Genomic DNA, 24,435 nt, shown 5'->3' with positions numbered 1-24,435 from the left:
TTGTGCTTTTGATATGGAGAACATATCAACGTATATATTTTTTAGAAAGTATTATTTCCAATAAGAAAATCTGCTTCCCAGAATTTTAAAAAAGAGCATCTGTGATTAATACTATGTTACTGAAGAAATTCAAAACAATTGGTATCGAGTATGTAATCCTGAGGTGTACAATTGATTCCCTTCTCGCACCACATTATATTAACAGACACATAACACACATGTATTAACACACATATAACACACATCATCTCAGTAGAAATAAGTTAATATTCCTAGCTGTGTGCTAGGTAGTAAGCTAACCTCTTTATGAATATTGTGCTTTATTTCCCTGTTCCTCCAACAGTCTATGAAGTAGGTACTGTTTGAATTCTACAGATGAAAACTTGAGGTTTAGAGGTCAAAAATTTGTCCAATGTCACACAAGTGAGTGACTGAGCCAGGATGAAACATAAGGTTAACTCTTATGTCTATGCTCATAACCACTTCAGATATTTAAATGGTGACATTTCTAAGGTATTTGTGAAAAAATAAGGATTAAAATGAACAAAAAACATATTCTCTTTTAGTAAGTATTTTAGAGGAATGTTACATAGAATTTTAAGTTTATAATTTTTCTGACTGGAACCAACTCTGAAGTTTTTTTGGATGACTCAACAAACAAAAGAAGAGAAAATACAGAAGGAAAAAAGGCAAATGCTTTCAGATACACTCTATCGGCAATATTTTAGCTGAGAACATGAATTGATAGGTACAACGAAGCATTGAGTATTAATGCTGAAAGGTAGGGCATTAGAAGAGAGTCTGAATGCTTTGACAGACCTATGTTTTGGTTTCTATTTATGGTAGTCATTTTGCTGAGACAATTTAAGAGTTTTGCTCTTTTGAATGTAAATTTAAATGCTCTGGTGTTACTTCTCAGCACTTCGATATGGGTCAATAAACATTTTGCAAGTTAGGGATAGGAAAACAACAGTTGAAATATTCTCTCTTTTTAATGTTAGCACTGAATATCTTAAATGCCAGTATGCAGGCTCTGGGTGATTCCACTCAGATTCTATTTTTGGGTAGCACCGACATCTCAGAAAGCCAAAAACAAAGTTCAGTGTTCTTATGCATGACCCAGATAATCGCATTAACACTAATGATGTGAAAGAAAGGAAATGGGAATTAGCATTTCTTCCAAGCGTACTCTAAGCCAGGGGTACCCTAAGTTAACTCTTATTTTATACTCAGAGCAACTCTACAAAGTACTGTTAACTTGGAATTTACGAGGAGGAAACTAAGCCTGAAAGAAGTTTAGTATAAATAAATAAATAAATAAATAAATAAATAAATAAATAAATAAAAGAAGTTTAGTTTTCTCAAAGTTACCCAACCAGGGAGCTGCACAGCTGGGTGAATTCACATCTAGGCATTTTAGTTTAAAACAAATTCTCTTTTAAAGATAAATACCATATGATTTCACTTATGTATGAAATTAAAGAAACAAAACTGATGAACACAGAGGAAGGGGGGAAGAGAGAGAAGCAAACCATAAGAGACTATTTTTTTTAAAGATGTATTTATTTTGGAGAGAGAGAAAGAGAGCACACGAGTGGTGTGTTTGGGGCAGGTGGTGAGGGGTAGGGGGAGAAGAAGAGGGGGAATCTCAAAGCAGACTTCCCACTGAGCGGAGAGCCTGACACAGGGCTTGATCTCAGGACCCTGAGATCATACATGACCTGAGCTGAAATCAAGAGTTGGACACTTAAGTGACTGAACCATCTAAGCACTTCAAGAGACTCTTAACTATAGAGAACAAACTGGGGTTGATGGAGGGAGGCAGGTGTGGGATGGGCTAAATGGGTAATGTGGTAGTAAGGAGGGCACTTGTGATGAGCGCTGGATGTTATGTGAAAGTGATGAATCACTAAAATCAATATCTTTTTATTGGCTCCTACTGCCTTCCCATAAAGAGTAATTATGCAGGTTAATTTTTTAAAATTTTTTATCAGAAATCACCCAAAGGAGAAAATTCACCATTATTTTTATATGTATCGATGAACAAGGATTCAAGCTATGAATCTGATTTTGGGAATTTAATGTTTCTTTTACAGAAGCAAGAAGAGAACAGAAAAATAGTATGTGACTAATCTAGGGCTACTTTCTCAGAAGCAAGAAGAGAACAGAAAAATAGTATGTGACTAATCTAGGGCTACTTTCTCAACAAAGATTTAGTAAAATTCTTTGAAACAGCAAGGCCCAATACACATTTCTTCTCTCTCTCTCTCTCTTTTAAGATTTTACTTATTTATTCACGAGAGACAGAGAGAAAGAGAGAGAGAGGCAGAGACATAGGCAGGAGAAGCAGGCTTCTCACAGGGAGCCCAATGCGGGACTGATCCCAGGACTCTGGGATCATGCCCTGGGCCCAAGGCAGATGCTCAACCACTGCTGAGCCACCCAGGCGTCCCCTGATACACATTTCTGAGGATTTATCATCTTATTACATGAAACCTATCATGAAATTAGCAAATGTGGAATGGAAGCAACTTTCTGGCGAGTAGGTTACAGAGAAAGAGCTGAGAATATAAACCATGAAAAACTCAGAAGGAATTGGTATTTTACACCCTAACCAATTTACATTTTTATTTGTAAATGGATCTACTCATTTGGTGTTTCTTGCTTTCATAAACTTCCTGTCAAATAAAAGCAGCATACTTTAGTATAGGCAGACTTGGAAAATCTTTTTTTGTTTTACCTTTTTATTCATTCTGCTCATCACTCAATTGTTCTTCATTCCAAACTGAAAATGGATCGTTAAAACCTAGTCTGTTAATATCTTAGACATACTTTCCTTTTATTTCTGGCCTAGCCAATAAGGTTTAATTCAAAATGTGGGTGATAATGTCAATAAAAGGGATGAGTAAACATATAATGTCATAGAGAAATTAAACACAAAAATTTGCGTGTAAACTGAGTAGGGGATAAATCTATTTGTAGATGGACCACTTGTCTGACAATTTTGTACAAATTTCAACCAAGAATAAGAAAAGAGTATAAACAGAAAAGTGATCACCTCAATCATATAAAATATTTGCCCTTCTTCTACACAAATCCTGTCTCTAAAAAGTTTCACTAATATGTCCTTACCTTTCTTTTCCTCCCTGATTTGTTTACTGTGTTCTTCAAATTATTATGATTAAACAACTAGTGATCACAACATTTCTCATATTGCTGAATTAAACTATTTTTTTCATTTCGGTATTTATGCTTTATCTATTTAAGTAGATCAAAACCTTGAGAATTGCAGCTATAAAAAAGTTATCTATAGGCCGAACAGTTTCAATCTCATAACATAGAAAAAAATAGGCACTTAATAAATACTTGTCCATAGCACGCTGTAAGATGATGCATTAATTGTTGAGTTGTCCTATATTACTCACTCAATTCTACAAATACTTACAGAACATTTATTGTGTTCCAGGAAAGATTAAATGACCTAAACTCTCAGCAAGATTAACTGATTTGTCATTGGTGGTTATGATATTAAACACAGAAATACTATTAAGAATCAATTCAACTGAAGAAGGGAGCCAAAAATGATTAGATGTTCATTGCATTCAGTCATCAAGTAAGGAACTACGTGCTTTGGCTCAGTGGATGCTCACAATTCCTGAGTTAACTGATATGGGGTACCCTTGCTTTCGGAAAAGGCTTGGAGCTTGCCCAAACTTGCCTAAGAGTTTTCCCGAGGTGCTCCATAGAGGCACTTTCATACTTTTGCATCCTCTTGAACTGGCTTAGTTTTAGTAATTTTTGTTGCCCCTCCCCCCTTTTAACCGTTTTATAACCTTTGCTTTATATCAGGTCCTTGCTTTCTGTTCACTCTATAAAATCAAACTCCTTTGGCTTCCATAGACTGCTTCTTTGAGTCTGGGTTTTCAGACCCAATTGCTCATCACTGAGAGGCACTTCCATCCACTCTCATGCCTTGGTTTTGGGGATTTGAGTTCAAGTCACATACAGAGCTTCCTATTTTCACAGAAATAAACAGTACACTTAAAATATTCTCTCATTTAGATTAAAATGTCATCTATTTGGGACTGACTCCAAATTGGACTTCCTGAAAGGCAGATAAGCCAGAATGAGTTAGCTCTCTGTGTGATCCTAGCTGACCCAGCTCAGTGTCCACATCAACCAAGCTTTGTTGTTAATATTTAATACATAATTTAATTTAATATAACAACCAGGAAGTATGGGTCATTATCCCCATTTTATGGAGGATGAAACTGAAAAAATTATATGGTACTGTGGTTTTGCAAATTCAGGGATCTGAAAAAGTCTCAGGAAGTATACCTTGAGATTGTCCAAGATATACTATATTATTATCCTGTTTTTATGGAGGAGGAAACTAAAGATCAGAGAAAGAATTTGCACAGGGCCACTCAAAGCTGTGATTCACACCCAGATCTACATGACGCCAAAGCCCAAGCTCTTCTCTATTATATCACACTACCTTTCAGAGGAATCCACGCTGTTAGTAATGCCTTTAGGAATCAATTTGGAAAAAAGAAGATGTAGAGTAACAAGGAGACCTCCAGTGTTATTGGGATTATGTTCATTTAGTGACTTGCTCCAAAGCCCTTCCAAGTCACCAGAAATTGATGATTCATAATCTCTAACCAGTCACAGAAACAACTTAAAGCAATGGAAGCAACAATATATAGTGGACAATTCCTTCTGTGCATCTGTATCTGCAAATTACTAATCATAGTGAAATTAGGCATGAGAGATCAGATGGTTACCATATTTTAGGTAGATGTTTACTTAGCATTTCATCTTTTTAAAAAAGATTTTATTTATTCCGAGACTGAGAGAGAGTGCACGTGCACATGAGCAGGCAGGAGGGGCAGAGGGAGAAGGAGAAGCAGACTACCTGCTGAGCTGGGAGCCAGGATGTGGGATTCAATCCCAGGACCTTGGGATCATAACCAGACGCTTAACCTACTGACCCACCCAGGTGCCCCAGCATTTCATCTTTTTAAGTCATTTACAATTACATGTTTGTTATTAGGCTTAATAAAAACAACAAAATCCAAACCAAAATGACATACTTTTAAGACAGCTTAAAGTCTTTATTCTGATTATTTTTTACAGAGGAAAATTAACCACTAGAATGCCCATACTACATGTAGATATATATTAGCAGTAAAATCCTGATTACCAAGTTTACATTATTAACTTAGTTCAGTAACAGCTATTTTGGGGGATACTTCCAGTTTTAACTGTTAGCAAAATTGGAGCAATAAGTATGTGCCAAATGAGACAACTTGCTTTGAGTAACTGATGATAGATGGCAAAGAAAAGAAAAAAGTGGTGATAGATTCCTTTTTATTTCTACCTGGTCATTATAGCAAATAATATTTACTAAGTCTTAAGAAAACTAGTTATGAGAACCAATAAATCTGTTTTATTCATTAAAATGATCTAATTGTTCATGAACTTTATTTTAATGGTCATTCATTTCAAAGTATTAAAAACTTTCTCCCTCACTATTGGGAAATTTCTTAAAATAGAGACCCAGATTTTTTAAAATTCTTACCTGCCTTCTTATTTTGTATGAATAGTAAGTAGGAGATTTAGTACATTTGCACTGGGATGGAGTAGTTGGTAGAGGTTTATTTTATTTATCTATTCTCTATTAATTTAGAAAGGTAAAGTGAGAGAATGTTTCCAACAGGTAATGTTTAGTTCAAACAATGAAAATGTAGATGAGCAAAAAAGCCATTGTAAAATCAAGATCTTTACCTTAAAATCAGAATAATGATGCACATGAATCAAATTCAAGAAAGATTCATCACCTCTTTCAGAAAAAAAATAACTAGTACAGAAAGATGAAAAATTTTAAAGTTGAGACATTATTAAGGTGTGATCCTGGGATCCTGGGACTGAGTCCCGCAATGGGCTCCCTGCGGGGGCTTGCTTCTCCCTCTGCCTATGTCTCTGCCTCACTTTCTGTGTCTCTCATGAATCAATAAATAAAATCTTTAAAAATATAAGAAAAAAAAGTTGAGACATTAATATATCTTGTTTGGTTTAAACACAGAATTTAAAAAATATATAAATGGTAAAGTAATATGGTAAAAAAAATCAAATAAATGCTATAATTAGGAAGAGAATAATTCTATTGAGAGTCAGCTTCCAACTTAACCACTTATGTGAGAAGCCTTAGGCAAGTTATTTAATCCCAGTTTCCTAATCTCTAAAAAGTGGGGAAAATAATAGTATTTACATCATAGGATTGCTCTGAGAATTAATGGAGTTAATACCCTTAGAACAATGCCTGGCTTCTAGAAAGTGGCCCATAAATGTTTGCCATTTTTATTATAAAAAGATATATTTTAATTATTTATCTGTTAATCTAGCTTTGTGAAGTTCCAGGGAGTGAAGGAGACACAGTTGAGCTAAACTGTAAACCCTAAGGAAAGGCCAAAGGCTGAATGGGCCACCTAGACTGATGACTCAGACACAGCAGCAGTTCAGGTTTCCAGACTGATTCAGTCCTTGGCTTCTTTCCTGACGCTGACAACAAGAATGCCAATTAGTGCCAAGAGTGATGAGTTTTTGTAACATGGGGTGCTGTTCATCAGAGATTCAAATCAGATCACTTACATCTTGTATAGAACACCAACAGTGATCAACCGTGTTCAGATTCAAACCAATGACATAGAGGTAAAATGCTTCATATCTAGTTACCATGCTCCTGAACCATCTGCTTCTGAATTCTAAATTCTCAACTCACCCATTGCCAAGGGGCTAAACATAGCTAAAGGATTTAAATTATAATTTGATCTGACAACCCAGGTATCAAACGAGACTTCTTTAGCCAAATAAGTAGAGTGGTGACAAATATCAGAGCAGTATATCCACTCTTATGGTATGTGCTTTATGACAAGAAAATAATAATTAAGGGTACTGGTAAGTATCTTATTTCTAATATGATCTAAAAAAGAATGTTAGCATAAGACTGATATTCAGCTTAGGTTAACAAAAGAATTGTTAAGGTTAAGTAATTTAGACAGGAGAAAGCTAGGGAAGTGAGGAATATCTTAACATTTCCATGATTCTGAATTATCTAATAGACTAAGGCTGAATGCATAGGAAGACCATGCAGAGTAAGATAAAGCAGATTTAGAGCTATTAAGTAAATGCTGGAATGGAAATGATGATGGACTGGAGCAGATGTCAAATATAAAGAATAGTTATATTTTAAATCTTATTATTTAAATGCTTTTATGTATTAACACTGTATCTGAAACGTATTTTATTATTTTTTGTTAGTGACTTCTCATCAGAGTCCTGTCGGCAAATGTTTTAATACTCATGTTTTACATATGAGGAAACTGATATACAGAAAGAATAATCACCTTAGTTACACAGCAACTCACTACTAGAAAACAATCTGAGTGTTATTATTTACATAGATCTCTATTATTTTATTTATCTTCAAGTTTTGGTGAACTGTGTCCACATACATAGGATTTAGGAATTATTAGAAGTATCAATATCTTGGGGCCCCTGGGTGGTGCAGTTGATTAAGTGTTGAACTCTTGGTTTCAGCTCAGGTGGTGAGATCGAGCCCCATATTGGGCTCTGTGCTTGGCACAGAGTCTGAAATTCTTTCTCCTTCTCCCTTTGCCCCTCCCACTTATGCTATCTCTCAAATAAATAAATAAAGCTTAAAAAAAAAAGAAGTATAAGTATCTTTTATCCATCTCTGAATCAAATTCATACAAAAAGAAATTAAATGTCCTAGCATAATTCTGTTCTATTTTGACATTCTAAGTAAAAGTCCTAGTCAAAAAATCTATTTCAAAATCCCATCTCTACATAACATATTCTTTTTTAAAAATTTTTATTTATTTAAAAAATTTATTTATTTTTAAATGTGGTAAAATATATGTGACATAAAACGTACCATTTTAACCATTTTAAGTGCATAGCTCTGTAGTGGTAAGTACATTTATGTTGCATGATCATCACTACCTTCCATCTTCACAACTTTTTCATCTTGCAAAACTGAAACTCTGGACTCATTAAACAATAACTCCCCATTCCCCTTTGTACCCAGCCCCTGACAATCATTTTACCTTCTGTTCCCATAAATATGACCACTTATAGTTCCAGGTAACCTATTAAGAATATTCAAAACTTTCTAAAGAAAGCTTCGGGGGAAATTCCTTAAACTGTTCATTTCTGATCAGTTTCTTAAACATAAAGGTTCTGCTTTAAGAGTCTATGTTGGGCTAGTTCTAAGTACTGAGTCTGTAGAGTTGTGAAATGGCTCATACTTGAGATGAGAGGCAGGGGCCTCCAGTCTGTGATGTGATTTATGATTGGATCTTCTACCTTGCCAGTGTCCAGGACACGTCTGCAAATGATGGCAAGAAAGAGTTATTGGCATACCTTTCATGTCTCACCTCCTTTCATGTCTTACATCTTTACACAGTTACAACCACCTATTTTGTTTTGTTTTCTTTGAAAGTTCTAAAGAACAAGACACAGTACGATTATCTTAGGGCAGCACAATTTACATCTCACAAGGGGAATTTTATTTGTGAAAAAATACTGCTGGCCATATTTTTATAGCTTTGTCAAGAGTTCTAAGCCGTTTTATAATACTTGAAAAGCAAATACAGTGAACTACAGCAAGGCCGAAAGTAGTTTCCTAATTCTTTTAAGTATAAGGACACATTTAAAATGTTGTGGATCTCTTGGGGCACCTGGGTGGTCCAGTTGGCTAAGTGTCTGCTTTCCACTTGGGTCATGATCTTGGAGTCCTGGGATGGAGCCCTACATCAGGCTCCCTGCTCAGTGGAGGGTCTGTTTCTCTCTGTTCCTATGACCCTTCCTCTGACCCTCCTCGTCCCCCTGCTTATGCTCTCTCTCTTACATAAATAAATAATCTTTTTTAAAAAGTGTTGTAGGGGGACTTGGGTTGTTCAGTGGTTGAGTGTCTGCCTTCAGCTCAGGTTGTGATCCCAGGATCCTGGGATCAAGTCTCACATCAGGGTCCCTGCAGGGAACCTGCTTCTCCCTCTGCCTATGTCTCTGCCTCTCTCTGTGTGTCTTTCATGATAAATAAATAAAATCTTTTTTTTAAATGTGGATTTCTTAAGTGATGATAATTTTTTACCCATTGATTTAAAAATACGTAATGACAAAAGCAATCATTAATATTTATTTCCAACAAATTTATGTTTTATTACTGGTAATACTAGTAAGTAATATGTTTATTCTGTTTTCACACAATGTTCGATGTACACATGCATTTGCGGACCCTTTACAATTGTTTCATGGTTGTCCAGGGGTCTTACTCACAAGTCGGAAATCATTGACCTAAGGAAAAAAGCAAGTTCTAGCTCCAGCTCTCTCTTTAGCTATGTGACCTTGAGCAAATCATGCTATATGCTTTAGTTAACTTATTTTTTCAGTTACTGAAAACTGAGAAAAATATTTTGTTTCAAGAGATTATGAATATAAGTATAATATATAAAGTATTTAAAATCTAAATGTGATATAGAAACAAAAAAATCTTTAGAAGTGATATATAAATATGATAGAATTTTATACTGGGGCGCCTGGGTGGCTCAGTTAGTTAAGCAGCCAACTGTTGGTTTCCGGTCAGGTCATGATCTCCGGTCATGAGATAGAGGGCCTCCATGCTCAGTGTGGAGTCCGCTTGTCTTGCTCCCTCCCCATCTGCTCCTCTCTTCTCTTTCATTCTCAAATAAATAAGTAAAATCTTTTTTTTTAAGAAGGGCTAAAAAAGAATTTTATATTTTAGGAAACACATGGAGGCATCAGTAGAGCACCTCTAACACTCAGAAAATTAAAATAGAAAATCAACATACTCTGACTAATATATGTAAATTTAAGAAAAGAACAACTATCATTCCAATATATTTATAAGGATGTTCATAAAGAACTGTTTGTAGCAGCAAAAATTAAAAAACAGCATACATTTTTAACATCAAAAGATAATAATGATATATAAAATTTTTCTTAAAAGTCACCAAAACAGTGTTTATAATATGCCTCTGTTTTATTTTTTAAAGTTCTGGAGTAAAATATTCCTAAATGTTAAACGGTTATATCTAGGAAGTGGAATTATGGGGGATTTTCTCTCACATTTTTTTCTTGGTTGTACCTTTTTTTTTTTAAGATTTAATTTATTTATGCATGGCACACACACACACACACACACACACACACACACACAGAAAGAGAGAGGCAAGAGACACAGGCAGAGGGAGAAGCAGGCTCCATGCAGGGAGCCCGATACGAGACTCGATTCCAGGACTCCAGGATCATGCCCCGGGCAGAAGGCAGGCACTAAACCGCTGAGCCACCCAGGGATCCCCTTGGTTGTACTTTTTAATACTTTTTAAATACTTCTACTAAGCAAATATTTTATATATACGCATGTATTATATTTATAAAGAGAAAAACAATAGTCTCCCCTCAAGACAAAAAGGAAAAAAAAAGCTTGAAGAACACCCGAAGGAAAAAAAATAGCAAAATTTGGATATCACCTAATTGGTGTTATCTATCTACCAAATGTATGTGTATATAAATATAAATATGTGGCTACATTTTATCTGCATCTACACCTACATCTATATCTGAGGAAGTAATCAAAATGACAAGTAGGAAAGAGAAATCAAAGAAGAATCAGCAGCATTTATCCAAGAGAGCCTTTACCTGATCCTGACAGTGGTACTGGGAGTCCCAGGCCAACACTGCGAAATGCCGTGGCCAATTACCTGTTTTGCTCCAATCCTTTATAATACTTGAAAAGTAAATACAGTGAATTATAGCAAGGCTGAAAGCAGTTTTCTAAATCTTCATGTGCTTCACGAATGTTCCACATAGCAGTATTCTGATTTCAATTTAGTTTTTTTTTTTAAAATAGATTTCCTTGCAGAGAAAAAGTAAGTTGATAGGAGAACATCACCTTTGATTTGTCAAAAAGCCATCTTTCTTGTAAATTAACAAATTGGAATTGTGGATGCTGTATGACTTTTGTGAACATTTGGATAGGGTAAGTACTTTGCTAAAGGATGGATCAGTAAAAGAAATTTTGAAAAACAAATTAGGTTCCTGAGCTTTGACAGCTGAAGATCAGGTGATAGAATCTGGTGATTTTACCAAGGTAATTATAAGCTGCAAGATCTTAGGACAACCAACTGGACTTCCCTAAGGAGCAATCCTATAACTCAGTGTGTGACCTTTAGCATGAAATAAATATAGGGCAGAAGTGTCTTGAAGACCTTGCCTTAAGATATTTCCACAGTATGAACAACGGGGATGGCATTTTAGCTATGATCCAGCATATCATTCTCAGTCTGGAGTTGTAGATAAATTGAGGATCAGAGAAAGTAAGTCAGTTGTCTAAGACTGCAGTTGATATCAGCCTGAACTTGAAATTGAAATTACAATTGGTGCCTCCTAGTCCAGCATATGAAACTGTTTTCCACAGCCTTTATGAAATAATATTATAGCTGTAAAATACTCCCTTCCCTATTTTAATAAGCATTTATTGAGTAACTAGTATGTTTAAAGCCCTCTGCTAGGTTAAGAGTTTCTTCAAATCTGCTCTGTATGTTTAGTAATTAAATGTTTGACATTGAAAGTGGCATAGAAGAATATATGGCTATTTTCTGAGAATCTAATACCTGCCAATGTTTTAGACATACTACATCTTACTTTATTTATTATTGTTTACCAAACCTTAGGATATACCATCTAATGATATCCTGAATGGATGCACTTATCCCATCAGGTTATATCCAAGATTATCATTTAATAAAAGTGATAGACAAACATTTATTAATTACATGATTATATATAGCACTGAAGTGCCACTATAAATGAATAATCTTAGAGTAATGGGTTATAAATGCTCATAAATGGAGACTGGAGGCAATGACAAGTCTCTTTTAGGATGAACCGACACTTAATACTCCCAATAGAAGAGGGTTCTTTTCTTTGTAGCTGCACACTTAAACATTACCCCCACCAAAAAAAAAATCACAGAAGACTACATATTGTATGATTGAATAATGAAATCATATGCAATAAATAAAATGTTCAGAAAAGGCAAATCTATAGAAACAGAAAGTAGATCCTAGGGCTGTGGGGGAGGGAAATGTTGGATGAAACGAGGAGTGACTGCTTTTCGGTATAGGATGGGGTTTTTTTTGTTTGCTTGGTTTGTTTTTGGGGGGGCTTTTTTTTAGTTGGGGAGGTGACAAAATGTTCTAAAATTGATGGCAGCAATGGTTGCAGAATTCTGTAAATATACTTTAAAAAACACTGTATTGTACACATTAAATAGGTTAATTGTATGGTATGTGAATTATATCTCAATACCGCTGTAATTTTAAGTAGTTCTGAATTTCTCCTATCCAATTGCGCAATCCCTCAAATCAACCATGTGAGACACCCTTTTAGTAGCACTAGAGGTTTTTATCATTAATAAATGATAAAAACTTATAACTTCCAAAAGCAATAGATAATATAAAATCTACAGATAATAGGAAATCTACAGAAAATAGGAACTTACAGGAACCATGGAGAGTGATAGATGAATACCCCCACTGGGAATAATATATGTGCATCATAAAATAAATCACTGATCTCCTGTTATGAAATAATAACACTGAGATAATCCTGGCCCCCTCCAGAATTCTGTTGTCTCCCCTCAGTCAGCTCAACAACTCTGTACTTTATCTGTGAAAAATGCACACTGTAGTCCTATTTGTGTTCTCGCTAATCTTTCCTTTTTGGCTCTACAGTAGCTCATCCTTTTTCTTATGCCACTGTGAGGGATCTTTTCCTCATTCCTCTTGCAAGCATGGTTTTACAATTTTTTTAGGACAGCCACCTCCCTTTACTTCAACACTTTATTAAAAAAACCCAAATCTCAGCATCTACATACCTCAGAGAGCCTCAATTCAACAAGGTAAAAAGGGGTGGTTCAGTTGAATACTTTATGTAAAGTCAGATATAAGGAATACTTTTACTGCTCTCTTAATCATTAGATTCCTAGAGGTACCTCATTACTAGGCAATATTAAATCTTTCAATTGTCTGGACATCCCCTTAAGAAGTCTCTTGCTTTTTATCCCAAGGTGAGTTCCAAGGAAGAGCCTTACCTGGCATGAAATGCAGTGGAGCTCCACAGGCTAAGGAGGGTTCCCCCAGGGCTCTGGGCCCTTCACCTCACTTGTTGAGGGCAGGGAGAGCTGCTGTGGCTTTCCCTCCCTGGGCTTGCCCATTCTGCTAATTTTAGGTTGCTTCCTCATGCGGCTGCCATGGGTATCAGAGCATGTGGCTCCCCTCGGAGGAGCTATTTTCTCCTCTGAGTCTCACTTGTTTGTTTCCAACTTCTTTCTCTTCTCCTCCACCTCCCCACCTCCGTGGTGTTGAGCTCTTTCATGGTAATAAATAAAATATCTTTCACAATTACACTTATTCTAATCTGAATTTATTCCTGAATCCAAGGGAACACGGAAAACTTTTTTGCATTTGACTTTAGTTGTCCTTCCAATAGCCAGATTCCAAATCATATTTATCTAAAAAATATTTACTGGGTTTTTACTGTGGGTAAGATGTTGTCTTAGGGATGGGTGAAATAGATGAAGACGATCAAGAGGACACTTCCCTTGATGAGCACCTAATAATATATAGAATTATTATATACTATGTTGTATACCTGAAACTAATACATTCCTGTATGTTATACTAGAATTAAAATTTAAAAAAATAAAATTATTTAAAAAGAGATGTTGCCTTAGGTCATAGAGGTACAATAAGAAGCAAAGCAGATGTGTGTTTCGTTAATGTAATCTTGATAACAGATTTATCAAACTTCTGCTGTGTTCTGTGCTCTCAGTTACAACCTAGGAATATAAAAATCAATAAGGCAAAGCTCCTGTCATCAAAGAACTTACAAGATATTTCAATATACATCATTAAAAATGGACTTCAGATTATTCTATGAACATAGTACTCTCCCAGACATTGGAAAAAAATTTAAAAAGAGTATAATACAGGCCCCTCCTTTAGAAAGATTATAATCTAAACAAAGAAAAACTTTTTCCCTGGAGACATTGTTTTGAAAGATTTCCTAACAATTTCTCTCTCATGTTTTATTATTCAAAGATAAAAATTATGCCAACTAGAGCTTCTGACTAATATGAAATAATTTATATTTATTCATTCTTGGGGATACAAGGGTGAAAAGATCCAAGTTCCTGACCTTGACCTGACCTAGTGAGGGAGAAGACAGGCAATTGATTATGTTGTAAAATGGCAAGTTCTACAACAGAGGACTGAGTTCTCCCAAGTCTTCACAGGAAAGTACTGATTAAGCTGAATCTTGAAAAATGATAATTTCCCTACGTTAAAGAAACAACATGAAGGCAGCCCTGGTGGCCCAGTGGTTTAGCACCTGCCTTCGGCCCAGGGAGTGATCCTGGAGACCCGGGATCGAGTCCCACATCGGGCTCCCTGTATGGAGCCTGCTTCTCCCTCTGCCTGTGTTTCTGCCTCTCTCTCTCTCTCTCTTTCTCTCTCTCTCTCTCTCAATCTCTCTCTCTCTGTGCCTCTCATGAATAAATAAGTAAAATCTTTAAAAAAAAAAAACATGAAACTGTGGGAAGGTATGAGAATTTTTCATAGCTCATAAAATAAAGGTTTGATTTGGAGGATGTGGTAGGGATGAGGTTGCAGAGGGGGGTAAAGACTTGATTACATAGCATGTTAAATGCCTAGATGATAAAAAATTATAAGGAGATATGATCAAATCTGCATTTTAGAAATATCACCCCAGTGGTTGTGTGGATGAACCAAAAAGCCAGGACAGGCTATGGCAGAAGTCCAGGTTGGATAATTAGAACTGAGGTAATGGTAGGAGGGATGAAAGTTTGAATAATTATGGCCACAAAGCAAAGCAACTATGTCTTCATGTGTTATTGTTATAACCAAATTGCTTATTAACTTAAATGATACAAATATACAAAGGTAGTAGACAAGATGGATATGCTAAGCAGTATCTCAAGGCTCTCCTTTATATTCCCATAAACATTTTGCTATTTTTTTTTTTAAATCATGGGAAACAGAGACAGAGAGAGAGAGAGACAGAGAGATGGAGATAGAGGCATAGGCAGAGGATCCCCACAGGGAGCCTGATGCAGAACTCAATCCCAGAACCCAGGATCACTACCTGAGTCAAAGGCATATGCTCAACCACTGAGCCACCCAGGCACCCCAACATTTTGCCATTCTGTGGAGCCAGAAGGGTTGAAGAACCCGAAGAAGCCAATTCCAGGGGTGAAAACACAGATGATGAATATCAGTGTAATAAGATAAATCCGCATACATTCAAGTTAATAGGATTTTTTTTTGAGAGAATGTAGGTGTTTCTCTTATTGTGGTAATCATTTCACAATACATACATATATCAAATCATTACATTGTACACCTTAAACTTACACAATGTTACATGTCAATTCTACTTCATAACACTAGAAAAAAAGATTTTATTTGACTTGAACAAGAGAAGACTGAACATATTATTTATTCAGATTTGTGGATAATTGGTCCTGTAGTTTCATGGTCTGGGCATGTCTTCTACATGAACTTTAAGTCCCTAATACTTGGAAAGAGGTCCTTAGCAACCCAATACTTGGGAAGATGTCTTTGGCACCCTGTTGAGTAAAAAAAATAGGCTACAAAGCTCAAGATCCATTAGGTAAACTTACATTGACCTTAATGTATGTAAAATATACTTTGGAGTAGGGAAAATATCAGAATGATATTCAATAAAATGTTAGCCATGTGTATCTCCTAAGGAGGTATTTCTGATGGTTATTTTCTTCTTCGTATGTTTGAATTACCAACAATAAGCATTAATATTTTAAAATAAAGACTATTTTAATTTTTAAATGACAATTACCCATACTAAACAAATTTAGATTTTAAGCAGAAGTTTTTACATTAAATCTTTACCCAGTCTATTTGTAACTAAGTTAGACACAGATGATAAAGTTTTTTTACCTTACCATAGATTTAGTGTGTAATTACATTCTCTGATGATGCAGTACCTTACATTTTATTTATTTTTTATTCTTTTTAAAAATATTTTATTTAAAAATAAAAAATAAAAAAAATATTTTATTTATTTGTGATAGACATAGAGAGAGAGAGAGGCAAATACACAGGCAGAGGGAGAGACAGGCTCCATGCCAGGAGCCCGACATGGGACTCAATCCTGGGGTCCCAGGATCGCACCCTGGGCCAAAGACAGGCGCTAAACCGCTGAGCCACCCAGGGATCCTGTACCTTGCATTTTAAAAAGATGTTTTCCACACTAAGATCAAGTTTAACGTTCACCATTCCACAGGATTTCTATTTTATTGTCAACGATATCAGAACTTGCGAACGGGAACAGTTTGATTGAAACTGATCGAACAGACGAAGTTGTTTGTGTAAACGGCACACAACACTTCCACTTTTCATATCCCTATGTTTACAAAGAGTAATTTCTCTCTCTCCTTTTTAAAAGTAAAACAGGCTTGAACAAGGTGTAGTGGAAAGGGAGGTGGGCAGGGGGTTGGGGTGACTGGGTGATGGGCACTGAGGGGGGCACTTGACAGGATGAGCACTGGGTGATATGCTATATGTTGGCAAACTGAACTCCAATAAAAAAATATTGCAAAAAAAAAAAGTAAAACAAGCTTGAACTGCATGACATTCTTCTTGGACAAACATTTCTGTCATTTTAATGTGTTTAAACCGTATTTAGGCAATGTGGAGGTGGCAACTATAATTTGTCTTCTAGGAACACTCTGTCCTGCCTAGTCACTACTCTCAACTGTTCCTTCAGGCTATAAGATCTTACATTGAGACTATAAGAACACATTTTCAAATTCTAATGAAAATCTGCCCACAAAAATGTCTGTTTTATTTCTGGATCCCAGTTATATATTTTTTATTTTTCCCAAAAAAACTATGAGTAGCAGCACACATTTTTAAAAATTTGCTAATCAATAAGTATGAAAGTTATCTGTATGCTGAAGACAACCAACAGTTGGTTCTAGAGTACATGGGTCGTATGAGCATTGAGGGGGAGTTTGTTTATTTATTTATGGTTTTTTGAGGGGGAGTTTAAAAAGTTTTTCCTTAATTTTGCAGTTCTCTGTGCTGCCTTCATAAGATTTTTAACACTCTTAAAATATGTTGTCAGTTCTCCTTATAAAAAGTGATAGTTGATTAGGATGCACAGCAATGCTGTTTCTTTTATACCATTACTTTGCAAGTTATTATTAAAGGATTCAATAGATGGAGATAATCATGCTGCAGCTAATTTGTGTTCAAAGAAGTAGTACTGTTAATTTGACACAAACCTGTAGTTATAATTAGTTTTAGTCCTGATCCTGTTTGAGGGCAGTGAGACATGTCACTTAAAAATATACACTTACAAAAAAATATGTCTATGTATGTATATATGTATGTGTGTGCATATGTGTTTCTATATACATACATATATAATCTTGCCCTTTGACTTGATGGTTATATTAATGATAGCTTGGTGTAGGACCTGGGACAAGGGACAAAATAAATCAAATTTCCCAGATTTCATATTTCTAACAGCTAAATTGGAACTTCCCAACCTCAAATATCTTTGTAAGACTCTGAAATCAGTAGCAACAAAATAACTCCATTTGCTGCCCAAAACTTTAACTGTTAAGTTCTAATAGTTGAGATTCTTCCTCTTTATTGCTACTTTGTTTTTGTTTTTAAGAAAACATAGATTTAAAAGATTCATAGAAGTATAGATCCCATACTTCACATTCTGTTGCTTTGGTGATGTTCATTATTAATTGGACTCACAGAATCCTCATCTTCTGATTGCTTCAGGATAAAATTAATTTTAAAGTATAGTTTATCACACAGTTAAGTTTTAACAATTTTTGTTTTTGCCACCATCGACACATAAAAAACTCCACGATGTTTTGATAACTTTCTGTTTAGAAAGTGTAGTAACTGGAGTAATTGCACTGTAATTTCAAAGGCATGGACACATCCCCACATACTGGTCAAGGACCACATTACATGTGATTTTCGGGCTTATGTCTATTTGAATGCTAGCTGAATTCTGGTAATTAGGGGGTGAAAAGCAAACACAAAGATTTTTAGAGTTATAAAAAATAGCATTTAAAAATATTTCAGATACTCATAACATGAACATTTACTACTGATTCATGCTGGGATACTGAGAAAGTAACTGAAGCCGGAATGTATATTTGAAGCAAGAAAGGAGGTTAGCATAGTTCTGACACTGACAGTTGAGAAATATTCTATAATAAATATTCAGAATTATTACTCTTAATGTTGTAGATTAGATAGCATATATCATAACATATAATATTATCAATAAAATGCTTTTGCTTGAATTAAAAAGAAGGGCCAGAATTTTCTCCTGTGTTTTCTCATCTATGTGGCAAAAGAGCGTGTTTTCTGGGACACCTGGGTGGCTCAGCGGTTGAGCATCTGCCTTCAGTTTAGGTCATGATCCTGGAGTTTCAGGATCGAGTCCCACATTGGGGTCCCCGCGGGGAGACTGTTTCTTCCTCTGTCTATGTCTCTGCCTCTCTCTGTCTCTCATGAATAAATAAATAAAATCTTTTTTTAAAAAAGAGAGCTTTTTCTTCTATCTCACTCACTTTGGGCTAGGCTCATACACAACTAAGATAACAGAAGAAAGACTTTTTATAATGCAATTAAAAAAAACATTTAAGGGCTCAATTATGTCTTCCCAAAATCATATCCTGAAATCTAACCCCCAGTACCTCAGAATATGGCCATATTTGGAGACAGGGCCTTATTTTTAAATTTTTTATTATTTTAAAAATATTTTATTTATTTGACACAGAGAGAGAGAGAGAGAGAGAGAGAGAAAATATGCACAAGCAGAAGCAGGTAGGGGAAGAAGCAGGATTTCCACCGAGCAGGGAGTACAACTTGGGGCTTGATCCCAGGACTCCAGGATCATGACCCAAGTTGAAGGCAGACACTTAACTCACTGAGCCACCCAGTCACCCCTGAAATAGAGCTTTAAAGAATTAAAGTAGACTGAGTTTAAATGGGTGAGCCCCAACCCTATATGACCAGTGTCTTTACAAGGAGACTAGGACACAGAGAACACAGGGACCAAGGAATGGCCCTGTGATCAGCCAGGGAGAAGGAGGCAATCTGTAAACCAAGGAGAGGTCTTGGAAGAAACCAAAACTGTCAACACCTTGGTGTCTGACTTCTAGCCTCCAGAATTTAGAGAAAATAATTTTCTGTTGTTTATGCCACCTAGTCTGTGATATTTTGTTATGGGAGCCCTACCAAATGAATACAGAAACAGATTCTTGATTTTTCAAACTTAAAATCAAAATGAAACACAATTTCTCCTAGTGAAAACGTGTCTTCTCTCTTCCCTCAACAGCCATCCTCATATTTGTAAATGTCAAGTCAGAAAACTAGTGGTGATCACCCAACATTCCTCCTGTTTTCTGATCCCCTACAAACCATCCATTGCAACCCTGTTAGTCCTATCCCCAAAAGTATGTTTTGAACCTATTTTCTTCACTTTACCACCATCACCACTATTGTAGTCCCCACCACTATTAATTCACTTGAATTATTGCAAAGCCTCCTAAGTAACTTCATCCACTTCACCCTCCTCTACTTCAGCAGTCCTGTCCACTTCAGCAGCAAAAGTCACCTTTTTCTTTTTCAAGATTTATTTATTTATTTGAGAAGGAGTGGGGATGGGGGGCCAGAGGGAGAGAATCTCCAGTAGACTCCCCGCTGAGTGCAGAGCCCAATGTAGGGCTTGATCTCAAGACCCCAAGATCATGATCTGAGCCAAAACCAAAAGTCAGATGCTCAACCAACTGAGCCACCCAGATGTCCCCAAAAGTAATCTTTTTAACACTTAAAATTGTTGCCCCTCTCTCCTGGCTTAACCCTCTTGAACAATAGTTGCAATAAAACCCTTTAATATGATCTACTTGACCTAGCCTCTGACTATCATCAAACATATCTCATGCCCCTGAACTCCATCTACTCTGATTTTCTTTCAATTCCTGGAAAATGCCAAGTTCCTTCCTCCCTCAAAGGCTTCACTTTGCTTCCTCCATTTAGAATGTTTTCTCATCTCTCTTTCCATAAGGCTTGACCCTTCTCTTCGTTTTTTGTTTTTGTTTTTTGTTTTTAGATTTTATTTATTTATTTATTTGTGTGTGTGTGTGTGAGAGAGAGAACAAACACAAGCAGGGGGAGCGGCAGGCAGATGGAAAGGGAGAATCAGGCTCCCCGTGGAACAGAGAGCCTGATGCAGGGCTCCATCCCAGGACCCTGGGATCATGATTTGAGCCAAAGGCAGATGCATAACTGACTGAGCCACCCAGGTGCTCCTGTTTTCAATTTTAATAGTAACTCCTCTATTGAAGCCTTCACTGTCCATTCTATTTCAATGACTTACTCTATTCTCCATTTCTATCTTTTATTTATCTCCTTGATATTTTTACAGTTTGAAGTACTTTTATTCGGTGCCTACTTGTTTTATATATATCTTACTAGAAGAGGGAAGACAGCACAAGAGTAGGTGTTCAGTATTGATTTGTTCAAGAATCTTACAGATCTGCCTGCCTTTTGTACATTTCAGGCTGAGGCCATAATGCTAGGTCAAAGACCAAGAAGATGAGATAAACACTAGGCCCATGAAATTGGATGAAAAGATGGAGGGACTCACTGAGGGGCTGAAGTAAATGTAGATGGGTAACTGCTTAATTGAACACTCTGAACTTGGAAGGCAGGAGTGGGGAAAATGGCTGAAGGAGGTTTGTCCAGTTGTCCCCTCACGGCAGAACCTATGATTTGGCAGCAATTGGTGACAAATTCTATCAAAGTGAACAATAAAAAGATTAACATTTGCACACATTCCATTTCTCCATTTTTTGGAATTTAGGTTGTTTTTAACTTTTGCTACTAGAAATCACAATATCACAATAAAAATCTTTGTTCATAATTTTATTTGCTGCCTCTTTGTTTTTATCTATTTTTCCTATTAGAATTGGGACATGGCACACAGTGGGTGCTCACAATAAAGATTTGTTGACTACATCTTGTATTTTCTTAGGACAGAGTCCAGGTGCAATATAATACAGATAAATAGTTTAGTACAATGTCTCATAACAAATATTGTTAACTATTGCTGAGTGAAATTTACTAGCTCTTGAAATATTACTGGCAAATTTATTGATAAAAAGGTTGTGATAATTTATGCTACCAATACTATTAATAAATTAATTCAATAATTTTTTTGAGTACTTGCTGTAGATTAGGAACTGTTCAAGATACTTAGAATAGAGCGCTGAGTAAAACAGACAAAATTCCTGCCTTTATGGAGTTTTCATTGCAGTGGAGGAGACAAAAGTTATATATCTTCCTATATAACACAGCTGACCCTTGAACAATGTAGGGGTTACGGGTCACCTGCAGAATCCATGTATAACTTTTGACTTCCCCAAATACTTAATTACTAGCCTACTGTTGACCAGAAGCCTTACCAATAACATCAACAGTTGATTAACACATATTTTGTATGTTATATGTACTATATACTGTATTTCTACAATAAAGTAAGCTACGGAAAAGAAAATTTAAAAAGTAAAAAGTCATAAGGAAAATACATTTACAGTACTTTATCATGAGGAATTCATGTAAGTGGACTCATACAGTTCAAACTTGTGCTATTCAAGGCAAGCTGTATATACAGATTGTATATAATTGATTATTTTAAAAGATATCAATATATGACATGCAATATAATAAATATTATACCTTTATGTATTATACAATAAAATATCAGGTAGTGATCATGGATATGAAATAAAAAAAAGCATGGTAAGATTCTAGAGAGTTGAGGGTAGTATATGGATAGGATGGTCAAGGAAGACTAGAGAAGTGACCAGTAGAGACATAAATGGAAGTGAGGTGAGATCCAGTGCAAGCAGTGTGTCTGGATGGAAAGGAAAAAAGGGTAGAGTGTGACAGAATGAATATTTTATGGTCTTTCAACAGTCTGGGCATTATTATTATTATTATTAATGAAAATAACACAATACGTAAAAGGTATTTTACATTTCTTCTAAATTAAAATTACATCATTATTGGTGAGATGAAATGCTAAATAGTAATAACTTCTAAACACTTGCCAGGTACAGTGCACTGTACATGTTACCTTATTAAATCCTCACAACCCAGTGAAATATGGATCATCAACATTCCCCACCTATAGAAATTGTGATTGAGAAGTAATTTTCTGTAAAACAGACCATTAATAAATGTCTTTAGGTATCTTTGAGAAGATAGAAGGACAGAAGCCTGAGATGGTCTGTAGCCTCAGGCTCTGAATCCATAGAAACCAGCACCAGAGGCCATACTCATTTATCTCATGCTGCTTTTATACAACAAATTTACATTATCCAAACTACCCTCTGAACCGACACCTGTCTTAACTTAAAGGTTGTTTTCTAAGATCTTGCACCATAGTTTCATAGGTTTATAAGGTTAAAAAAAAATCTAGAAATGTCCTTCCACTTTCTAACAAGCAAGACTCATCTTTAAAAATATTCCAAAGATGCATCCATATGGCAGGGATAGCTGTCCACTAATTCATGCTTTCTCTTCCATAAAGGAGCACCTGGCAGGGTGCCTGGGTGGCTCAGTCAGTTAAGCATCTGCCTTCAGCTCAGGTCAAGATCAGGGTCCTGGGGGGATCCCTGGGTGGTGCAGCGGTATGGCGCCTGCCTTTGGCCCAGGGCGCGATCCTGGAGACCCGGGATCGAATCCCACGTCGGGCTCCCGGTGCATGGAGCCTGCTTCTCCCTCTGCCTGTGTCTCTGCCTCTCTCTCTCTCTGTGACTATCATAAATAAATAAATGAAAATTAAAAAAAAAAAGAACTGCTTTAAAAAAGATCAGGGTCCTGGGACTGAGCACCGCACTGGGCACCCTGCTTGATGGGTAGCCTGCTTTTCTCTCTCCACTGCTTGTGCTCTTGCATTCTCTCTCTCTCAAATAAATAAATAAATAAGATCTTAAAAAAAAAAGAAGTACCTGGGAACTCAGACTGTAGTGTTTCCCAGGTCCTTTGTATCTAGGTATGTGGTTCTTGCAAATGTTATTGGTGCAGAAGTGGTATGTGGCATCTCCCCAACAAGGGTTTTAAGGAGCTCCCTGTGCCTCCATCTCCCAAGGTTCCTAGAAATCAGTTTCATCACTCATTAGGAACACTCAATTGGGCTGTTAAAATATAAAAGAAAATATACTTCCATTAAATTAAGCCACTCAAGTTTTAGTGTTTATTTGTTGCAATGTCAAGTACACATCTTAAAGATATCATATCCCACAATTTCCCCCTTTAATGATATATTGAGACATCAAATCCTTAAGGTAAAAAAGACAACAAAAGTCCAGGGCAATGAAGCTATCAAAATAAAAACAAAGTATGTTTTTGTTAGTATCCCACCACTCCCAATATGGAAATTATGCCTTCTTTACTTAAGTATCTTGACATTTTTATGCTTGTTTCTATAATACATTGTTGTGGGTTGAATTGAATCCCCCAAAGATATGCTTCTCTCTAAATTCTAGTACCTGAAAATGTGACCTTATTTGGAAAGAGGGTCTTTGCAGATGTAATTCAGTTAAAAAGAGGTCATAATGGATCAGGGTGGACCTTAACCCAATGAATGGTGTCCTTATAAAAGGGAAATTTGGACATGGACACACCAGGAAGAACATCATACAGAGATGGAGGCAGAGATTAGAGTGATGCATCGGCAAATGAAGAAATACCAAAGATTGTCAGCAACCCCCAGAAGTTAAAAATGTATGGAGAGTATCCTCCTCGGAGACCTCAAGAGAGAACCAATCCTGCTGCAACACTGATTGCCAACTTCCAGTCTCCATAACTGTGAGACAGCAAATCTGTTTTAATTCATCCAATTAATGATACTTTGTCATGGCAGCTGTGAGAAAATAATACACATACACATTCTAGCACAGACATTTCCTAATCTGAAATTGATTTTTCAATGAAATAAAGAAACGTGGTTTATTGAGGAAAGCTTCCTGAGCTCTCAACATTCACTCTGATGTCACAGGTTCTAGCAAAGTCTAGCAAAATTTCAGGAGTACCTTGTTTCAAGTTTTCATTTTTAAGAGACTGTTATGAACACTGCCCTAGGAAAGCCAGATTCCGTTTTTATGAAGCAAGGACTCCAGTCACATGCACTGCTTAATTTTCTCTGAATGAAGGAGGCCCT

General features: G+C 36.2%; 1 protein-coding gene across 2 annotated transcripts in view; it reads right to left on the bottom strand.

The window, feature by feature from the left end:
- MYPN (myopalladin) overlaps positions 1–13,364 on the bottom strand; it is a 110,074-nt gene extending 96,710 nt beyond the window's left edge. Inside the window, exon 1 of one of the 2 annotated variants that reach the window (XM_025434502.3) lies at positions 13,202–13,364. The gene's annotated coding sequence lies outside the window, so the exon portion shown is untranslated. The remainder of the gene's footprint in view (positions 1–13,201) is intronic. The other variant, XM_035715365.2, reaches the window with a different exon arrangement.
- Between the last annotated feature and the right edge of the window lie 11,071 nt (positions 13,365–24,435).

This window comes from Canis lupus, chromosome 4, assembly GCF_003254725.2.
Source record: "Canis lupus dingo isolate Sandy chromosome 4, ASM325472v2, whole genome shotgun sequence".
NCBI classification, from domain to species: Eukaryota; Metazoa; Chordata; class Mammalia; order Carnivora; family Canidae; genus Canis; species Canis lupus.
The sequence above is the reverse complement of the archived record's forward strand: the minus strand, read 5'-3'. Positions and strand labels throughout refer to the sequence as shown.